Source organism: Sycon ciliatum, chromosome 3, assembly GCF_964019385.1.
Source record: "Sycon ciliatum chromosome 3, ocSycCili1.1, whole genome shotgun sequence".
Classification (NCBI taxonomy): Eukaryota; Metazoa; Porifera; class Calcarea; order Leucosolenida; family Sycettidae; genus Sycon; species Sycon ciliatum.
Genome location: NC_088645.1, coordinates 10,634,460 through 10,649,661, shown reverse-complemented (window position 1 = coordinate 10,649,661; position 15,202 = coordinate 10,634,460). Strand labels below are relative to the sequence as shown.

The following is a 15,202-nucleotide window of genomic DNA, read 5'->3' as shown; positions in this document are numbered from 1 at the left end:
CTTAAACCTGTACTATAATCAGTACCGCCGGAAGCAGTTTTTGATTGGTCCGGTAGTTTCATGGCGGGTACACACGTCCTCCACGGTAGGAAACGTTTGTTGGTGGCCAACAAGTTGGTCTGGTGATAACCTGACCAACCAGACCGGCGGGCCTGATAATTGTGGGGCTCATGAGCAGCTCAAGTACTTAGTATGGTTTTGGACATGTCCCCAGTTAACCAATGAGAATAACCGGAAAACAAGGGGGGCTTTAGATACCGGGCTGACTTAACAAGAAGCAGGATAAGCGCGTTACGGGTTGAGCTTGTCGAAAACCAATTGTACTTCATTATGTGTGAAGGGGTTTTATGAAGAAATATTTTATGAACCAGTGTACAGAGATGGTGCTTATGACGAAAAGAGAGAGGAGAAGTGTGTGAAAGTCGATAAAGGGCATCCGAAGGAACACATCGATCATTGTTGTAAAGAATATTAAGTATAAATCTATGGTTGAAACCTACTTCCCCAAACGTTCTCTGTTAAGTATAAATCTATGGTTGAACCCGACTTCCCCAAGCGTTCTCTGAGGGGACCGAGGTCTACTCTATCAGTTCATGTATTCTGTGAAGTGACATGACCATTCGTGGGGACCTTGCTCATAACTGCAAAAGTCCTCGTCTGATTTTTCCGCATCAATTGAACGTTATACATGTGCATGTAGTGAAAGCCACATGCAAAAGGCTGTTCCATGGCACTCATCTGCCACCAAGCTCTGGGTTCATTGGCTGAAAATATTCTTCGGCACAGTAAAGTCGTGCGCCCAAGAACGTGGAAGCCTACAGAACATCCAACCTGGAATACTAAGAACACCACAGCCCAAAATTAAGAATTGCGGTGTAGGTTTGTGCTGTTGTCAAACACCGGGATTGTTATGTTGCACATGTATCTGAGCTTTACCACTACATACACGTCTGTCTTTACACAATTACCAATCTGCAGACAGCATGCTGTTTCGTCCTTTAGTTACTAATGGACTCATCAATGCAGCACAGAGAAAATGAGGCAGGTGAATGTCCTAGGCTAGAGAGCATCAAATACAGGTATAGAATCATGCCTTGCAGATCTCGTTACGGCCCCTTCGATGCATGTCTAGAACATTAGATGGCTGGGTAGCTTCAGTTATCTCAGAATATGTACTATTTATCCAGCAGCAACAACGTTGGTCACACAACTATTCACTATAATGAGTATGCGTTGGAACACTTTACCCCGAGTCATACTATAGCAGTGTATGCCATGCATGGGTTTACCTCACACACTGAATTTCATAATTTGACATCCAAATCACAGAAGAGTGGTGTTCCAAACTTTACGTAATTGCACTCCATGTCCTGCGAGCTACAGTAGAATACTTCAATAGAAAATTTCTTATAGCACGTTCTTAGAAACAAATCGTATAGGTTCGAGGCTGTCAACCCAGAAATTTGTGATTTCACAGCCATAGATGTTACCAGTCAGGTCACTGTATACAGTAGGTATGCAGAAGAAAATACTAGTAACTCTTTGTGGAAGAGCTGTGCCAAAAGGTGTACAGTACAGTAAATTAATAAAAAATGAGAAAAGCAGTGACAAGGCTGTGCATGATGTAGATCTACTCGTACCAGTAAGTACAGTGCACCAGTGAAATTGTTGGTGTAGTACCGGTATACTACTATAATTATGGCATGGCCCATGCCACTACAATCTATTTGCAGTGGGCCGCAGTAGGCCAGTGCAACAGAAAGCATTTCAGAAGCTGTGTGCAATGTTAACATCTATGACATACAAGTAAACTGCCATATAGCACAATCGATTACTCTCAGCCCACATAAGTACAATGTAGGCCAATCAGTAGTATAGATACATAGAGCACACTCTACATCATACATAGTCGGCACCAAATCTATGTTGTCGATGTACTTTGCAATGATGACATGATGGCAAGCGTGCTTGATTCATCATAATATTGCCTTGTACTTGGTTGGAAGTTAGCTGTAAGTTCAGTGGTCGAGGTAAGCAGAGCTGCTCCAGCTTTCAGAATCCTGCATGAAAAAGGCAGAAAGCAAATGTAGGTATAATAGTAGCAAGCTGATGTAAAGAGCCTGTCTTTCAATGCAATAATTCTATCCACTGCATGGACAGACCTGGTGCTTCATTCACCTCTGTTTCTTGCTTTCTCAGAAAACCTACTTCCTCCTTCAGCCATCTAGCTCATGATATACATTAATTTTTCTTTATGCCTTTTCAGCCGTAGTCGACTTTCGCCCCTCCTGTTTGATTGGCGATTTCAGTCAACCTGGGGAATACTGACCCTCGATTGTGAATGAGAAAAGTGTCGCTATTCGCATTGTTGTTACTCGTGAGGTTGGAAGTATGCAATCAAATGTTCACTAGATCTGAAGATTGTGTCGTTATTTGCGAGTTGTTTTGTAAACCCGAGGTAGATTATTCACAAGGTTGATTGTACATGCTATGGGATGTACAATAACTAACCAAACAATAATGGTGTAACAATGATTTGAGTCCATATCCAATTGGATGAACCTAGAGTGCATGATCCATTCCAGAAAGGCGACTTCAGTGAGTCTTGAATTGTCAGCAGCATCATACTTCCATCGAGCTTTTTTTCTTTTTCGAAACGACCCTCTCTTTTCAATTCGAACGAAGGTCAACATACGATTATGGCAGGCATGCACGCACTGATCTTCACTGTATACATGTGCATGTATACTGTACTGTAGTCTGTGCAGTCAACTAGTCGTGTTCCACTTGGCTTACGGTAAGTATCACTACAAGTGCATAGTAGCCCCCCACCCCGGGGAGTGCGCGTGAACGGCAACTGTGAACTGGTAAAAGAATTATTCGACACCTTCGTTCGTTTCGATGGAGAAGGTTCATCTGGCAAATTGAGGCCTTCGTTTCACTCCTAGCCCCAGGAGCGAAATTTTCACTCCTTGGCTGCCTGTTTGAGCCGTCCTTGTGGAAGGGTTGATTTATGCATGCCCGCATATACATGTAGACCTTATTCAATAAACGTCACAATCACGTGAACCAGGGTCCCGGGAACCAGGGAGCGGCAAGAGACCTGCACTCAGTGCACAGTGGACTCGGCGTGGGAACATAGGAGTAGAAAAATACCGGTATTTTACTACTCCCTTGTACGAACTGGGCCTTTCTTGCCACTCGTTTCACGTACGCGTGCCCCAGCTTACAACAAATCCCTGGAGGCTAGTCCAAAAATCACGTTATCGAATAAGGTCTATAGAAACACAGATCACGTAGAACTACCCCATCCGGGGTCACAACTCACAACGTTTTGGGTACTTAGGTCTCCTGTCGTCTCCCCAGGTGCTATGAATCCCTGATGCACATGTATCTACATTATACAATGTAACCGTAACTCTACCAATATTGCGGACGATGACCCCCCCCCCCCCCGGCATACAGAAAGTCGCTATGTCCTGGCCGAGTTTATCTTTTAATTAAATGGTTTTCTCGGTTGGGATTTCATACCTGACAACCATCCCGATTTGGCCGGGACCGTCCCGATATCGAGGGCGGTAATAAGCACCCAAAAGTGCACTAGTTCCATGCCTCACCGCGAGCTTCTTTTGTATACATTTTCATGCCTAGGTATGTCATTGGATCTCAGGTTTGCAAAGGTTGGCAGGTATGGGATTTGTAGAGTGACCAGTTCTGACTATTGCCACCTGCTGCGCAGAAGTGTCATTCCTACATCCTGGCTGCAAACGTACCCCCCCCCCCCCACACACACACCACCACCAACAATGTTCGATCCTATTTACAGGACCTCACTCTATATGAAAGTGTAGCAGAGGCACTGCCAAAGTATAAAAAACAGCAATTGAAATGCAAGCTGCATTGTGCATGCATGGAGGGCATGGGGAAGAGACTGAGAGGGTGAAAGTGAAGGAAATTTGTTCCGAAATCAAGAGAATCCGAGGAACCCTTGCTGCATTCTTCAGTTCGATAACGTCAGTGGGTGAATCTCAGATGTGTTGTGTGCCCAGACATACAAGTACAGCACTAACCTGAGCATGAGAGCTGCTTGTCATCATCGTGGTCAGGAAAACGAAAGGACGAACGAGGAAGATTGCTGACCATGCATGACGAACAACTGCATATCTAGACGACAGACGGCTTGCCAGAATCAGTCTGGTGTATCTTCAGGAATCTTCTTTCCTAATCGCATTCAGCAGTCAGCTTCGAGGTCAAGAACGCGATGATATTTTCAGAAGGAATAATTTTCAAAAATTTTAAATTTTGGAGAAGAAGCTTCCTTTCTAAAAAAAAAGCGTTCCTTGCTTTCACGCAAGGAGGTGCCTTGCCGGACATGTCGTCGACAGCACAGTGTCGGCAGATCCACGTTTGTAGGCTGCAGACCCGGCAGACGTTTTGATCATCCCGGCCTGGTGGTGAGATTTTGGACCCGGGAGTACTAAAAAGCTGCTCGCATCCCAGGGTGCTCAGTTTCGCTCTACCCGCGCGAGTAGGGGTCCAGGTAACGGGCTCTCTTTCGCGGCCTGCCGAGCATAATATACCTCCCTGGCTGAGTCGCCTGCTTTGTTTCGCGCTCACACAAAGTCTGAGGCTGTGTTTACATGAGAAATTTCAACCCGGGGCGAGTTCAGCCCGGGTTGAAAGTCTGTACGATAGACAAAAGAGGTGAGCGTTTACGAGGTATATTATGTATCAGATTGCAACGACCAGGAGGCTCTTATTAGTGGCTGCAAATGACCGATATCCGTCACTTGCAGCTCTGCATCAGAGACCTGTTGCTGGCCTGAAGAGTTGTAAAATTACTCCTTCGTAGCCGGGGGAGTCAGAGCGAGGGCGATTCACGGCTTGGTCAAAAAACTGTCGGCCTGGAACGTAAACGTCGATCTGCCGACACAGTTCACTTGGTTCAAACGCCTGACCTGGCATGCTGCCTTGCGTGAAAGGAACATTTTTTCCGAAAGCAAGCTTCTTCTCCAAAATTCGAAATTTCTTTCCAAAAATGCCGTCGTCCTTGACCTCGAAGCTGAATGTTGTTAGGATAGAAAATTAGCGAAGATGTAGCCGACCCATTCTGGCAAGCCGTGTGTGTAACAGTATAGACTTGATTGATTGGAGAATTCGTCGAATGATGTTCAAACCAGAGGTTATAAAGCAAAAGAAAGGTGAGAACCGCAGGAGTGAGAATAGTAGGAACACAAGGTGTTACCATAAGACAAGCAAGAAGTGTCAAGGTAAAACTATTACACTCTCCCGGCCCCATAGGAAGCCCAAGGTTCTATTAGATAACACAATCCAGTTAGGAGATGCAATTGTGGAAAGGGGAATATTAAATAATCACTCATGCACATGCATAACCACATTGAAGTGTAATCCAACTCAACTTCATCACTCTCACAAGGAGATGACGCAAAACTATATCAGTCTATAACATAATTATTAACTATCTCAGTAAGAGATGCATATGGCTCAGCCCAGTTAGATCAAGGCTGCTGTCGTTGTGAGGCTAGATAGTTCTGCAGCGGTTTAATATTCCGACCAGACTCATCACATAGGTTGCCAGCGGGCTCCCACGTAGCTTCGCTGCTGGGGTAACCCTTCCAATGCACCAGGAAGTGTTGCTCACCACTGCGGTGTCGGTGATTCAAAACGGCTTCGACAACATAGCGTGTGTGTCCATCTAGATCTGTGAAGGGCGGAGGCGGGGGTTGGTGTCTTCCAGGAATCGTGTTCTCTTCGTAGCGTTTAAGAGCAGTGACATTAAACACGGGATGGCAGCGAAGTTCACGGGGTAGTTCCAAGCGAAAAGCATTCGCTCCAATCTTAGCCTGGATACGATACGGACCAAACCACTTGGGTTGCAACTTCCGAGAGGGCTGGCCACGAGCTTCCGGGGTCAGTAGAAAGTCTCTGTAGACAAGAACGCTATCACCAACCTTCAAATCACTGGGCGTTCTCGTCTGGTCTGCGTATAGAGCTTGCCTTGCCTGGGCGTCGAGCATAGCATCTCGAGCTATCCTTAGTGCGGCTTCCTGCTCATGAAGCCAATCGACCGAATCACTCCTTTCCCCTCCCGTAAGAATGAATTCGGGCGGGGACTTAGGGTCAAACCCATAGTTCAGATAGAACGGTGTATTAGCTACAGATGACTGTTGTGAACTATTTATTGCAAACTCGCAGAGTGGTAGAAGCGAATCCCAATTGTCCTGTCTCAAGTTCACAAATGCTCTTAGAACATCTCCCACTTGCCGGTTAACTCTCTCTGTCAAACCATCCGTTTGAGGGTGGTTAGCAGTGCTGAATGCCAATTTAGTTCCTAGCTGAGAGAATACTTCTTTGAAAAAAGCTGCAGTGAATCGTGGATCGCGATCGGAAACAATGGTTGAGCTCAGCCCGTGCAGACGAAACACGTTTTGAATGTACAGTTGAGCGCTGCCCTTAGCATCAATCTTCGAGTTTGTTGGAACAAGATGTACGCATTTCGTAAGTCGGTCCACAAAGGTGTAAATTGCGTCGAAGCCACGAGAAGTAAGGGGCAATCCAACAATAAAATCCATTGAGATATCCTGCCAAGGACTATTAGGTATTGGAAGTGACTGGAGAAGCCCTGTTCGTGGCTGACCTCCCTTCGTTCGCTGGCAGAGATCACAGGTTTTGACAAATCTCTTGATATCGAGACCCATTCGGGGCCAGTAGAAAAAACGTGCTAGGCGGAAGTGCGTTCGATCACGACCCGGGTGGCCAGCCGTTGCACACTCATGGTGTTCTTGAATGAGCTTTAACCGGACACCGCACTGTGGTATGCACAACCGGTTATTGGGGGATGCCTTGAGGTACAAGCGATCAGTGGATTCGTCCCAATAATAGCGATCATGCAAATTATCTCGGAGAGAATGCTTCAATCTTTCTATGATGGGAGTTAGCTCTTTGTCTCTCTGGTAGGCATCTGATATTGTATTGGACACGTCATCATTCATTGCTAAAGCATACTCAATAGCATTCAAACGTGGTACTGCATTCTCCACGAGGTTACTCTCATGGAGATCTGGGCGACGCGAAAGGGGATCTGCAGGGTTCTCTCTGCCGGGTCTGTGACGGACTGTGTAGTTATAGTCAGCTAGGAATTCAACCCATCGCGCCTCTCTCTTTGTAATGCTTGGTTTTGTTTTCAGATAAACTACTGCCATGTTGTCTGTAATGACCTCAAAGTGTTGAAAGAGGTAGATGCGCCAGGTCTTTAGCGCAAACACTACGGCCAATGTTTCTCTTTCTGTAGCTGTATAATTCTGTTCCGCAGCAGACAATTTTCGGCTAGCATAAGCCACTGGATGCCAGGCATCTTCCTCTAGTTCTTGGAGAAGAACACATCCCAAGGCGAAATCGCTTGCATCTGTTACCACTCTGAATGGTCGGTTCACATCAGCCAGCCGCAATAGGGGCGCATTCAACAAGGCATGCTTTAGCGATTCAAAGGCATGTTGCCGAGAGCTGTTCCACTCGAATCGTGCATGTTTTCCCGTTATCTCCTCTAAGTTCTTAGAGAGCGATGAGTATTGATCTATGAATCGCCTAAAATAATTCGTAAATCCAAGAAATTGCCTCACCTCTGTGACGGAAGTCGGAGCGGGCCAGACCTTTACTGCGGCAATCTTGTCTGGGTCAGGGGCGATGTGCAGTCCATCGATGCAATGTCCCAGGAACCGCACACTCTCCACGCCAAATTCACATTTTGACCGTTTGCAAAATAACTGGTTGTCCCGGAGCACGCTCAATACCGACCGGACATGCTGCATATGCTCCGACCACGTTTTGCTGAAGATGAGTATGTCATCTAGGAACACGACTACGAACTCCCTCAGATATGGTTGAAGAATCGTATTCATCATGGATTGAAATGTTGCCGGTGCATTGGTGAGACCAAATCCCATGACCCTAAATTGGTAATGCCCAAAGGGAGTGTTAATCGCGGTTTTGGGCACGTCCTCAGCTTGAATGCGAATCTGATTATACCCTGATCGGAGGTCTAGTTTCGTGAAGTACCTAGCGCCCTGTACGGTATCGAATAAATCATCCACATTGGGCAAGCACGCCTTGTTCTTAACAGTTATCTTGTTTAGCTCCCTCCAATCGCAGACCATGCGTAACGAACCATCAGCTTTCTTGACAAAAAACACCGGTGCACCAAAGGGGGACTTACTTGGTTCTACGAAACCCTTTTTCAAGAGTTCTGTGAGCTGTTTCTTCAATTCCTCCATTTCTGGCCTGGGCAGGCGATAGGCAGGTCGCGATGGGGGTGATGAGCCTTCCTCCAGGCGGATTTCGTGGTCTACAGACCTCTCTGGTGGGAGTCTAGCTGGCAGATCATCCGGGAAAAGATCGTCATAGTCACGGAACATGGCCTTGAGATCTGGGTGCTCGTTCTGAGTGGATTTGTCGGGAGGTTCCTTGCCAATGCCGTCTTCTACGCTGACCCACGCCAGAACACCTTCGTCTCCACTCCTAAGGGCATGCCTAGCCTGACGACCAGATATGAACATCGCCTCCACAGGAGCGGTCGGTTCGCTTTGACTGGGCGACGCACAAGGCAAACCATTCGAGTTCAACCTGACTTCATTCGTCCGGAAGTTTATGTCTGGATTGTTACGCGTTAACCAAGGTTTCCCCAATATAGCGTCATAGCGATGAAGGGGGAACACCGTGAAGGTTTGGTTATCGCTGAAGTCGCCTACGATAACCTTCAATTCATGGGTCGTCTCCATGGGAAACGAGCTTGATGCTCCATCAGCCAGCGTGACATTCAGGTTTTCCGAGCCAATTTCGGTTGGCAGGTTAACTCTCCTGGCAAACTGTTCGGCAATGAAATCATGGGTCGAGCCCGAATCTATTAACATAAGCGCGCGACGACCGTTGATTTTGCCTTCTACACGCAGGAGCTCATGTTCCGTTTCCACATTGACGCTGGTAACCTGGGCCTCAATAGTTGGTGTAACATCTCGCTTGAAATTGGCTTCGGAGCATTCAGCATCATCGTCAACATCCTCCACAGCGAGGCTACTGAATCGGTTACGGGTAGAGACGGAGCACACACTACACGCAGGTGATGCCTTTTCTTGCTGCGTCAGTAATCGCATCGGCCTTACTGACGTCCACCGTTTGGGTGATCTCGATGCTGTGGGCAATTCTGGGCCATATGGCCTGGTCGACGACATGCGAAGCAGCCCCCCTGGGCTCGTAATGTCTCACGTTCCTCGGGGCTTAGTTTTGTTAGCTTTTTGCTACCTGATGGTGGTGCGAATCCCGGCGCGGTCGCCAGTGGTGGTCTGCGCTGAAATCGGCTGTCTGAGGCGACTGCTAGCGCTGACTGAACGGCGGCTGACAGTGTAGTGGGGTGTTCCTTCACTACCAAGGTCCGCATGTTACCGTGCAGGCCGTTGACAAATAGCAAGGCTCTGGAGAGTTCGTCAAGTTCCGGCACCTGTAAACTTAGCCGAGAAAACTCCGTTACGTACGATTCAATTGACCCACGCTGTTGGATAGAGAACATATCCAACCGCACTCTTTCCCCATCATAGTGCGGGCCATACACTCGCGCTAGGGCGCTTTTCAAAGAATGCCAATCCGAAAATTGCTCACCTGCTTCCAGGGAAGAAATTAGCCAAAGACGCGCATTCCCAGCGAGGTAGCTAGCCGCAAAGTTAACTTGGCTCTCCGGGTCACCTTGAGGTGTGCACTTCAAGGCTAACTCGACCGTAAATACCCATTCTTTGAACTCGGAAGGGTTGCCATGGAAAACATTCGGTTCTCTGGTAACGCGTTTGACGCTCGGGCTTGTCTGGGAGAGAGAACGCGATCGACACGGGGCTAGATCCGGAGGACTTGAGCTTGATGTAGCAGGTAATTGATGTCGTCCAACTGTAGCAGCCACGTTGTCCCGAGCGCGGCGGATCTCACGGAAAGCGGCGTATAGCAGAGCAGTAGCGGCCAGGAGCACAAGGCACGTCAAAGGGCAAACGATGATCTCAACCATCCTCAAGCTACCAGTGTAACAGTATAGACTTGATTGATTGGAGAATTCGTCGAATGATGTTCAAACCAGAGGTTATAAAGCAAAAGAAAGGTGAGAACCGCAGGAGTGAGAATAGTAGGAACACAAGGTGTTACCATAAGACAAGCAAGAAGTGTCAAGGTAAAACTATTACAGTGTGCCCTCTGGATATGCAGTTGTTCGCCATGGTCAACAATCTTCTTCTCCTTCGTTCGTACTTTCACTTTCCTGACCACGAATACAAGCGGTACCCATGCTCAGGTTAGTGTTTATTTGTCTGTCTATGCACATACATGTAATACAATGTACTGTTCGTGCTGCAGGCACTGGCCGATCATGGAAATAGAGGAAGCAGCCAGCTTTCTTTGAATTCTCGTGCTTTCAACAAAAATATGTACACACTTTCCTTGGCCCCTCTTTCCCACCGCCACCATGCATGCACAATCGAGTTTGCTTTAATGCCCTGCAGTGCAGAATGCTCCCACCACCGCAACTACCACCGCCGCCACCACTACCAGCAGCAGCAGCACCGTGACCACCACCACCACCACTGTGACCACCACCACCACCACCACCACCACCACCACCACCACCACCACCACCACCACCACCACCACCACCACCACTGTGACCACCACCACCACCACTGTGACCACCACCACCACCACCACTGTGACCACCACCACAACCACCACCACCACCACCACCACCACCACCACCACCACCACCACCACCACCACCACCACCACCACCACCACCACCACCACCACCACCACCACCACCACCACCACCACCACCACCACCACCACCACCACCACCACCACCACCACCACCACCACCACCACCACCACCACCACCACCACCACCACCACCACCACCACCATTGGCTCCCTTGTCACTGGACAGTTCTGTCCGTTTGGTTTTAGCGAATTCAAATAAAGAAAACAACAACAACAACACCACCACCACCACCACCACCACCACCACCACCACCACCACCACCACCACCACCATATAGCACTTGCCCCTAAGGCAGTTAGGGCAACTGTCACTGGCAGCCCAGGGTTGAACCCACATTATTAATTTTTGAAATTTTCTAGGGTGACACGAAAAGCTTCATGCACTGGGTGGTCACTCTCTATTCATGTATACCACTCTGCCGATAGTGCATAGAGCTCTCTTTTGAGCTGCCCAGCTGGCCCTCGTCATGATTTAGGCTGAAAGTCTACCGTGCCGTCTCCCTTATGCTATGACTCCATAATGCATATGTACAGAAGAGAAAATCCAGGGGCTCCGTTGATGAAATTCTGTTTTGTCAAGTGGGCATTTTGATTATTGTGGATGGCGTGTAGTGCCATAGTACAGTTCCTTTTGCTACGTAACATTTGCACAAGTCACGTTTCAGCAATTGAACTAGGAAGATCTATGTCTCTGATCTTGTCATTTGGCCCGGCTGGTGCTGTGCATTAACAACCATTGTCAGGCACCCTCGAAAGACCAACAGCGATGAGTTCATGACCCAAGCATTATTTGGGCCGTTAAGTTGACTAAACGGGAGTGTAGCAAGCTTTGATCGGCGTACTTCCATCCGTACGTAGTGAAATGTTGTCCGAGCTGAATAGATTCTATCTCCTGCGGTTTAGTACAACAGTTTCACACCTAATACTGTAGATTCGACGTTTCCAAGAAAAACCTCCATGGAGACTGGAAACTATAGCAGATCATAAATGATGCAGCAGCTCAGCTGATTCCTCAGCTCGTGTCTAGGTTCATGTACTTTGGTAAACGTGCTGTGGCAGACTCCATGTGTAAAGCTGCATACTCTTGGGGTTATTGATTCTTGCTGATAATTCCATTAACGTTATTGCATAGATATGAACATCATAATAATTGAATGTTGGCAAGACCCAACAAGGTGTCCCTAATGACTTACATCAGATCTTCACAAAATGCACATACTGTAAGACATGATTTTATAATATACAATCATGTCTTACAGTATATATTATATATTTAAACGAGGAAGCAAATCTAACGTTTTAACGGATGACATTTCTTCGTTATAATAGATCCGTTGAGGCCGTACTGCTTCATATATGCTGTGTGTGGATATGGCAGAATACTGCAAGATTGTTAACATATCTTCTCGTTAACCTATGAATTTTGGACAATCGTTAAATTTGCGACTCGTTATAACAGAATGTCTTACAGTACATCTTGAAAAGCCATATTTTGGTTTCACATACACGTGACTCATTTCTATCACAGAGATCAGTAGCCATGGGCCATTGGTGGCAATACTGGTAGGAGTCGCCCGAGGCTTAGCCAATAATTTCCGTTCTATACCCAATATACATACCCGAACTGGGCACAAATCTATCCCATTCCTTGGTGCTGACCCCTTTGATGCACCCCCGAATCCCTTAGCATTATTAGCACCTCCAATTCATTTCGTCATCAGCTCACCGCATGCTCAGTACTGTGTTGTAAAGTATGCAAATTTTCGACGCTTTTAAATTGCAGCCTCCCCAGGGCAAAAACACATCTCGGCCACATTGAAATTTCAGCCTGTACTGCTGATGCCTGTATACACTGTCACATTGAACCTTGCAAAACAAATTTTAGGCTACAAATGCCCAGTAAATAAAAGGGGAGAAGGCACTGAACGAAGTGTCAACCTACGAATACAACCTCAGTGCAACAACATGCTCTTTCTCTTTCTGCTTGTGTAAGCAGAAAGAGCACGTTGTTGCACTGAGGTTGTATTCGTAGGTTGACAGTTCGTTCAGTGCCTTCTCACCTTTGGTTACGTAATCTTGTTACCTTTTGCGTTTCCTCTAGTAAATAAATGACAACCGCTCTATTCAGTTGCTATTCGCTCCTGGCGCATGCGCTGGACGCAAAATTATTTTATTTGTGATGTCGAAAAAGTATGCGGTTGTCAGTTGACAAACCCCCTTTTATTTACAATTCAGTTGCGTGATGTCCACCACTTTCCGAATTACAAATGCGCAGGCCGATAATAGCCGAAAATAAAATATGCGCCGAATATGCAGTACCTTGCGCACTCTGTTAGAAGACATTAGGGCTACTGGGAATGAATGCTCAAGTAAAATGATGAAGTACAGTAATACAATACTATATGGAGTTCATTTGGCATGAATACACCAAGCCAACTCTCCTATACAAACAGTATAGTGTTGCTGCCAAAAATATGATTAGCTAAAGTTGCCTTTTTGCATTATTATGGTTGAACTTTTTTTTCCTGTAGCCTCGTTCCCATGCTGGGGATTTAATCACGAAATTTGTTAGCAAGACGAAGAGGTTTTATGTGAGCTTACTATTATTCTACCTGCACTTGCTTTTATCTTTTTTGTGCAGGACTCTGAGAAGCTGGAGGGACCCCACAAACCTCAAGCATTGAGGATACAACTTTTAACCAAGAACCAGGCAACATGATGTGCATGTATCACGTTCGCTGTGATTGCATCATTTCAGGGTACACTGACAACATACTAGCACTAGTAACTAGTCCTTGATTAGCAGCAGTGGCCTGAATTATTGCCTGGCCGCTATTCATATAATCCTTTGGTGCTTACTCATCGCCTTGTTCTGTCTCTAAAATGGCGTATGGGTGTTCTGAGGCTTGTAATATTTGCTCAAGCCGCGCATTGGCATTGGTGCATGTCGGTAAATGCCAGCCACTGCTGCCTAGCTCAACATGTTTTGTATGATGTAGAATGCGCTCTGTGTATCTACAATCGAGTGACCTGCTTGTGTGGGCTAACTGTAACTACACCAACAGTTGCACTAGTATGTGCACTGTGCTGGCACAGTGTATCATACTCAGTCTTGTCACTTCTTCTCCCACTTTTACTGTATTGTTTAATTCACTGTACACATCTTGCCCAGCTCCTCTAAGGCCACACAGAATTAGTTTGTTGTTTTGGGCCGCTACACTCAGCTGGTGTAAGGTTGGTCTGCTTCGCTCTTCCTTCTCTTCGACGTGTCCAGCCAATCATTCATGTCAAGCTTTGCATAACTTAGATCACTGTATATACAGTCACCTGGCTGGAAACGTCCAAGTCTGCAAAATCCCATCTTTCTTGAGGGACCCCATTTTATAGAGTGGACGACATTCACTTTCCTGATAGACTCACCTCAGATGTTGGTACACTGTATTGTACCCATCCCTGATTTGTACATGCACCACTTTTTTGGCAACTCCGAACAGTGAGAATGTCTGCTGTGGATAGTTCTCATGCTTTAAACTCATTCGTAAACAAGTACGGTATAATACCACCAAAATGTAGTTCATTACAAGTCGTCGATTATGATCCTTTGTTGAGACGAAAGCTTCGGGACCTGGCAGTACTTGTGACATACCCATATCATACTCTCTCAGGTTCTGAAGCTGTGTGCTGTGTGCCAGGGGTTATGGCGATCGAGTGCATGTATGTTCGGATAAGGGCGTGGGAAAACACTCATCTAAAACATACTCATTTCCTCATGCATACTTTCATTTCTCATTCTTTTTGGCACACACTCCAGCTCCTCGAAATTATCATGGGATGCATGTTGATGACAGCCTGCTGCCATGCAGCCTGAGCAGTTCGGACAATCAATCATTCGGATAATCAGCATTCTATATTACTACAGTTGTAGCAGCTGTATTTCATGTACAGTACTACAGTAGAGTCAGGCGCCGAAGAACGTGTTGCCCAAGAATGTCCAGCCTGAAATGCTAAGAACACCACCGCCTTAAGTTTAAAAGAATGGCGGTGTTGGTTTTCCGGTAGCTTTCGGGATACATAATTATGATCCTAACATGATTGTTTCTAAGAACATGCTATAAGAGCGTAGCCGGATGGCTGAAAAATAAGAACACCCCAGGCTAACCTCTTGGACACAACGTTCTTGGACGCTCGACTCTACTGTAGTAGGGAAGAACGCTCTTCGGCAGGGATGTTACATGTTAGAAATCATGCATGCAAGATGCCTATTTAAGTCTGCTCTTCTTTTATGACAAGCTTTGGCATGCATGCAGCTCTTAATAAATCCCAAAGGTGGAGTGCAATGACATGTTTAACAAGTCCCAAAGGTGGAGTGCAATGACATGCA

The 15,202-nt window shown here is 46.5% G+C and overlaps 1 long non-coding RNA gene across 1 annotated transcript; it reads left to right on the top strand.

Annotated features, from left to right (window-relative positions):
• Positions 1–10,243: 10,243 nt before the first annotated feature.
• Positions 10,244–14,418, top strand: LOC135812455 (uncharacterized). The gene is made up of 2 exons (XR_010552809.1): positions 10,244–10,342; positions 13,463–14,418. It is a non-coding gene; the product is annotated as an uncharacterized LOC135812455 (long non-coding RNA).
• Positions 14,419–15,202: the final 784 nt, after the last annotated feature.